We start from the raw sequence: 8,004 nt of genomic DNA on the forward strand, positions 1-8,004 counted from the left end.
GGAACCAAATCTCCCGAAAAAAGGACAAAGCACTGTGATGCATGCTACGTACAGTGCAGGAGGCCAAGCCATCTACATTTAAAGAACTTTGGTTTTTGACGTCAACCTTATTGTCAACATGGAGCTACATGAAGGCATATGCTGTCTCCCGAATACTCCACTCCAAACTTTGGATATTGTTACGTCTTTCCTGTGGTTGACATGATAGTCAAATCAGTCTCTTCGGTTCCGTTAATCAGTTGCTAACATAAAAATGCTATGTTGCTTTCGCCTGCTGTTGATACGGTTACAGAAAAATGAAGAATAAGTTCAGCTTGACAACCGTGAACCATGTATGTATGTACGGTGGTTCGGATCACCACAGATTACGGCAGTGGGTAATGTAGGAAAGTGGGGGCACAGAAAAGCAAAATACAAAAAAAAACAGAACAGCGGGTAAATGGTCAAGAACACCAAAACAGGTGCGACACCGCCACTGGTTGCGTGACGTCGCAGTGTTGGTGCGTGTCCTTAACCACTGACTTGGTGGATCTATTATATCCCGACCTCGCAGACGACATTCATCAGTGCCGTCAAGAACCTTTATGTTTTTCATTTCCATCTCCAGATGGTGCGCTGTCAGCCATGTGGTAACTTCCAGTCCGAACCTGTCAGCAAGCAGGATAGGGTTAGGTAATTGACTGTCTGGTATACGTAGCACACGGCCAAGCCAGCAAAGCTGGTACAGCCAAAACAACTCAGCAACTGGACAAACACTTGATTTGTTGCTAAAAGCCATTCGCCTCAATTCAACACTGTTAGTCCGATTATCTATGGTGCATAAGGCATAGATTCAAACAGGGGATACACATGCAATGGTTCCAGGGCACCAACGGTCGAGGACGATTTTCTTTTGTCTTCATCGCAGTGTCTAGGCTGCACAATCGTAAAGCAACATGATGCATTGTCGAGTTGTAGACTCTGCCTTTCTTCTACGACGTAATGTCACGTCGACCCCAGAGGTATCTGAGTTCAAAGGAAACAGAAGAGGCTTTGGCGATTCTGGCATCCAACCGTCAGTAATGCTAACCTTCGACGTGAGAGCCGCCTAGACAGGTAAACCTGTTCAGTTTCTAGTGGTTTTGAGGCTAATGCTGGTCTTTGTGATCCACTCACCCAGTCTTGTAAGGGAACTTTGTCCTCCAAGGGTGCGAAGTGCACACCAAAACACACTGTAACCTTATTTACATTTTGTATATATTTTGTATCTGAAAGAAATCTGAACCGAATGGTGAACTATCATCCGCATACTCCAAGTCTTTAAATTCTCCCCCGGGAAGAAGTCCCACGCGTACCGTGGGAGGCATTGCCAATGTGTCTTCGTTAATTATTTCAATCACGAAGTTGATGAGGATAGGTGATGTCCTCACTTTTTAGTGATGAATTCAGAACTCTTTCCGGAGACTTTCATGTGGCCACGGATGGTGCAATATAACGATTGAAGAAGTGTAATAAAAATGTCTGGCATACTTTTGATGGAAAGACATCGCCGCCCGACAAAATCCAACACTGCCTTCGGATCTGAGGAGACAAATGTTGATCCGCAATATGTGTCGAAGTATTCGAGTTGTCGTAAGGTAAAGATGTGGTCAATGCATCTGAAACCCGAACGAACTTGTGCTGGGATTTCACGACTCCGCCTCTTGCGAGTGTAAGTCTGCGCAAGATAGTACCAGTGGGCAACTTAGAAGCAACGATGACTAAACAGATAACCCAATGGGTCCCACATTCAAGGCGGAAGCTTTTTTGAGATATAGGAACATTAACTTTTCTGGCGCAGTATTCGTCTTTCGAATGTTGTGCAAGAACTTTGTCGAACTGTGAATGAGATCTCCATCGTAAAACAGGGCACGCGAAATTCAGTCAGGACCAGGTGCTTTGTTTCGCTTGAAAAGTTTTAGTTTTGGACATCACACTCTGATGGAACCGAGCAGTTCACGTACCACTGAAGCTGGTGGTGATTATTATGCTAGGTACCTCAGGCCAGCTAAGTTGTTCTTAGGAGTGTTCTACCTACCAAGGCAGGCGGCGTGACTTAGGATTGACTTTTGAGCCTCTGCGAATTCACTGACCAGCAGCTTTCTTGGCTCGGTGTTACGGGGAATTTTGGAGATAGCCCGATTGCTTGTATTTGCTGCTATCCCTTCCACTCTCAGGCTCTTCTTAGCTATCATTTTTTCCTGTCACTCTTTAAACTCAGGGTCAGGCATAGTTTAAGAGATCTCGCTGAATCGTGCTGTGGTCAGTGTGACCACCTTCCTAGCCTAAAAATGGAAATGGGTCTCCATGAGACCCAACAGGAATTGAGTAATAGTCCTGTCCCGGGATGCGCACAGTTCAATGTAGAATGCAGTGCCTTCCTAAATTCTTCATTTGGCAGCCAGGTTTGTTTCGCCTAGAGAGCCGATGAAGACGACCGAATCTTGCAGGTATTGAAAACCCCAGTGGTGAATGTCACCAGGAAAAGACACAAATTAGCAACAACCAAGATAATCAAGCCAAGTACTGGTATTCATACACGGGTGATATTCCCGAACACAATATCGCCGTCAGTACCTTATTGCTGTGAGCAATTCGAGTCCTACAATAGTCACGTCTGAAAGGGCACTAGGTAATACAATGTTCACGTTTGCGCTGAAAACATGCAATTGCGACAAACAGATGATAATCAGAGCACAGCTTTATGAAGCGATTGCCGCCGTTGCTTCTGAAGGCATTCAAACTAAATTTTCAATCGAAACGGCTCCCTTTCATGCTAATCCCTCTAAATGAGCATTCAAATCACCAATAAGAATAGTGATAATTGCGTACTTCGCAATCCGGAGTCCCGAAAGACCTCCACAAAAATGTCCTTGACACTACCGCTGCCGCAATTCGTCAGGGCGCCCGCAGATATGGAAAATTCCGGGTTTGGAGTCGTTGGTTACAGATTCTGACAGATTCGGTCGGCATTACTACGCAGTCTTCAGCCATTTTGACCACAAGGCGCTGGTTCTAGGGAGGAGGGGCGAAATAGCTCAATGGTTAGAGCGCGAATTAACTGACCGAAAAGCCTGTGATTTAAACCCGACCTATACCTCTCGACTTCCTCTGTCTAGGCTTGGCCAACCTAAAAGTATCCTAAGTCTCGTGCTCCCTTCGCGTGACATGGCATCTTGACACCGAAAGGGTGTTAAATCTTATTCTAGGTTACCTGATATCCGGAGAGTAAGCCCTGAGTAGACTGAGCTACTTTGGTTCGCGTTCGGTTGTACTGCCATGGCAGGTTCTTCTGTGCGTGTGGCATGGCAGCTAGGTATCGAAAGGGTGCTAAAGCTTAATGATTTTTATTTTGTTTTGACCTATTGGATAAACAAAAAGGGAATACAGTGCTGATACGCCGGGACGATCACTTGACGGCAGTATTGCATGTTTAGGTCTTTTGTTGGGCAGACAGCTAGGGATCGACGCTGAACCTGCACAGCTACAAACGAAAGCGACCTTATCAGCATGGTTGATAAGTTAAGAAGATTAGCCGCTGCTGCTACACTGCGTAGACAGATGTTGCTTACGCTTCCTCAGGTTGCAAGGGAATTTGCTTGCAACCGATGAGAGCAGGTGAGCAGGAGCGACGGGGGACAATAGCAGAAGCCAAAGATTCAAGTCTATTGCACTTGCTTGTGGGGCAATTGCCCAGAAGGAGGACGCAGGTCGTAATTTATAATTGGATCTGAACGCAACGGCAACCACCGAATTCTTTTTTACAGACGGTAGGCTATTCGGTGCTTTAGTCGTGTTGGATAATGCGCCTGTAGCCACAATTGGCTGTTGGGCATCGAATCACAAGTCTTAAGCCCGATGTATACTAACTCGTCCATCTTCTGTGGGAAAGAAGCATTCTTTCTCCCAAAAATAAGAAAACACTTGATCGTCCGAAGGAGATATCTTACGGTCCTCGCACTCCTACCACAGAGAACAGTACGGTTTCACTCTTGGATACCAAGAATCACGAAAACTAGAAGAGAAGGTGCAGTCACACAATTAAGGCGATGACCCGACCAACCCATTGAGGTTGAACAAGTCCAGTTGCCTAATGGAGTAAAGAAAAGCAGACAGCGACGCACTGAGGACAAATATTTGGAGCTGAAGAACCACAAACTGCGTGCCTGAACCAAACCTGACAGTATCGGTAACTAAACATGAGTCGTAACCCAGGATTCCGATCCAAGGGAGCAAACGTTATCAAACTGAGTTTATCGTTTAATGTTTCCATACTTTGTTGACACATAATTGACTGTTTGCCTCGATCGTTTCCACTCACCACAGGGCTGAAGGAAGGGGTTGCGAGGTAAACGATCATTTGATATGCGTAAACTACGAAGCACGAGTAGCTCGTCGATCGTTAGAGTTCCTTCCTCCTAAAACAATATGGCGTTTCTCAGTACTGTTCACCCGATATCCCCAAAACAGCCATCGCGTTTCTGATTCACAGAACTGTATGGGTCATACCGCCGCGCATATACTTTGTTCGTGACGGATGAAATGATGCCAAGCCAGCGTCATAGGTGTCGGAGATGGGCAAAATCTGTCTTGGCTTCCCGGATTCGATCAATCAAATCAGTCTGTCGGAACTTAGACAACTGCTGGGTTAAGTGGATTTATTTACCACGTCGATTGGTTGGTCCGAAAACATGAAGTTTGGGTTTCACCTCATCGTCTTGCGGCAAAAGTTTGAATTTCGCACGCGTGAAACGAATACCAAACCGTGCAGCAGAATTACTCAGGTTGGTTTGCCCCTTTACCTGACCCGGCGAGATGGTCCAAGTGGTTAGAGCACAAATTTGCTGACCGGAAGTTTCACGGTTCGAACCCGACCTCTGCCTCTCGACTTCTCCTGTCTAGGCTTGGGCAACCTGGGACTATCCCAGCCCTAGCGCAACCTTCGGGTGCCATGGCAGCTAGGCACCGAAGGGGTGCTACAGCAGAACGACTTTTTCCTGACCCGGTCAAGGAGAGTAAGAGTCCGTTCGGTCTCTGTGAACGGACTCTCATGGGTTACTTCAAACTGAGATTTTGGGGACGGGCAGAGGAGTTCCAAGCAGTGCATCAATACCGAAGTTCTGATGAAAGGGTGGGAGAAGGCACCCACGTTTTACTCCACCGCCTGCAAATACGTCAATCAAAAATAATAAAAAAAAATAAAAAATAAAAATGTCAATCAACCTCCTACGGAATCAGTTGTAGGTGGTTTCAGGATTTTCGGAATTCATACTTACATCAATCTCACTTGAATAATCTTTCTTCTGTCCTGGTGCAATTATTCTTGTGTGCCAACACCAAAGGGTGAAGCACTGGAGTTTTGCTCTTATTGGAGCTAATCAGCATCGTGTATACTTGGCCGTACCCGGGTTTTCACTCTGGACAACTGACACTGCAATCAGGAGTGTTACTACTCAATAAGTAGTCACTGGCCGTATCTGAATCTGTACGTTTGGACAGGCGAATATATTCACAATTGGCCAATGTGATTGGGATGCCCGACGCCTAGAACGACGACCCAACAACTATCCTGGCTGTGTAGATCGACTGGGCCGCCTGTCAGGACTTCACCGTCAGGTAGCGCCACAGACAATTTGGAACCTGATGAGCAGGTGCATGCACTGCTGATGAGCTCCGATAAGAAGAAAATTCTTTGGTTTGAACTCACCAGAATAAAGGCGCCAGGGCAGCAGGACAACTGTTCGACCGAGTGATGTGAGCACGAACCCTAGGGAATCGATGGATCAGATGCCACTGACTGCATCCACTGCTCCGCATGTTATTCTAGCCTCGAACTTCCGTTTTTATTGCAATGTTGAATATGCGAACGAGTAGGAGGTTCAATCAATATGCCGGCCTAGTGCGTATCCTAGATAGTTTAGCGGTTGGCATCTGCTGCATCCATGAAACTCTACTGCAAGATCCAAGTACAGCTATTGTGATAATGTTAGTATGCATGCTATGGACAGTGGATCGAACCACTGTCCACATTCGGGGATCCCCGAATGTAGGGATTCAATACAATTTCAGTGAATAGAAAACAGAAAGAAATCCAATGAGTCGAAGCCCAGTAAGCAAGTTTGTACATCACCAGTAGTTACGCACACCACATAGCGCAATGTCCCTAAGCTATCGAACACGAATTTCGGGTGATCCAGCAGTTGTGCAAGCCACGTGAGCTGATGCTGGTGTAGACTCCAGTTCAATAACTGAGGCCTCAGTGCTCCGCTGGATATCTGTAAACAAATGGACTCCGCGCACCCAGTTAAGGACAATGTCCGAATTTATACTCTTATGAAATCTGGAACCAGTCAAAATAATGAAAGCCCTTTGTTCGTTGTGCAATCTGACTCATCGAAAGACATGTTCCACACAAGGTGTACGGAGAACCAACGAACCACAATAGCAGGTTTCAATTGACATGTAAGTCGCTTCTGTTCATCAGGAATACGATTTGAAGTTCTGTTTACTCTGGACTTAGAATGCTTCCATAATGTGTCTTTCGAAAGGATAGCCAGTTGTCTCTTAGCAGTAATAGGTTTAGATGCAATGGCTGCGTTGTACTAACTGGCCTCCCCCTGATGCTGAAGAGCCTTGGAGGCACGTGAACCTCATTGCCATCATTCCCCCATGCATACATGGGCTGAACTACACAGACATCACTGTCGATCGTTTTCGGGTTCACAAGTTGATAATAATCACTAGTAAGAAGCGAATATTTACTAAATTTTTCGCTCAAACCCACGCAACGAACTCCCTGCCTTGTAGCAGAACAGTTTTTCAAGTAACAGGTTGGAGAAATATGACGAAGCTTACCATGCAAACGCTCGAACACGGACCACATTTTATAACCCCATATCACATCAGCCGGAGGGATGCAAGTACGGAGCACAGGTCTACTCTGATTGGTCGAATAGGGGCCATTAAAACTCTACCCATTCTGGCCTCCCAGGGATTCACAGATTGACTCATGGGGCCCATTAGCCGTACAATGCTCTTAGCTAAAAAACCTTTATGTGTAGAGTAAAACTTTTTGCACTGAAATGTTGCACTTTGTTGCGTATGTGCTCAAATCAAAAACATCTTAACCTACGCTCATACTTTTGCAGCTCACCCAATTCCAGTTTCCACTGAGGCAATAATACCTCTGGCGGAAAATTACATTAATTATATTGTGCGAATACTGAGAGCCTTGATTCGCAGGACAGGGGGTGTAGCGTGGGATGTCAGGAAGTCAGCGGTATTCGACGTTCGAGAGGACGGCACACGTCGGTTCTGAAATGTGCAGATATACGGACTGGTATTAATTAATCCACACAGTATACACAGCACACATGCGCACAGGTCGGGTGGTACAGGGAAGAAGACCGGAGTGTAGCAACGACGCACGTGTATTAACGCGAACCGAAACCGGAAGAACAGAGTGTACCAGGTTGGGTCAAGGTCAGTTAGGGGGGTGTACAAGAGGAATACTCTTCCCTGTCCAGGGCCCGTGGTGCCTCGTCCGTGGTACCTGTAATAGGGGAAGAGAGGGAGGGAGAGGCACACATAATGTCATATGATAGGCAATACAATCAGGTACAGTCGGGTTTCAAATGCGTTACAGGGTTTTCTCACAAATTTCCCGGTTCTTGTTTGTCGCTCACCTGAAAGATCAGAAGGGTTTAGTGTGATGTTTTGTATCTTTCTTTTGCTTCCATTATAACATTACGTATTTTTTCAATAACAACCGTTTTTCGTTTGAATACGAAGAACTACCAAAACGCGCACTAGTACAGTTTCATGCAGTACAGACATGGTCACAAACACGAAATAAATTTTGAATCGATGACGCGTGAGCAACAGTTGGAGGGTAGTTATTCCACGCACCAACTATCTAGAATGAGAAAAAGTACCCTCTCAGTGCTTGAAAACCTCACCAAGTTCCTGCTATGCAACAGTTCGGTG

Source organism: Opisthorchis viverrini, assembly GCF_000715545.1.
Source record: "Opisthorchis viverrini unplaced genomic scaffold opera_v5_1, whole genome shotgun sequence".
NCBI lineage: Eukaryota > Metazoa > Platyhelminthes > Trematoda > Opisthorchiida > Opisthorchiidae > Opisthorchis > Opisthorchis viverrini.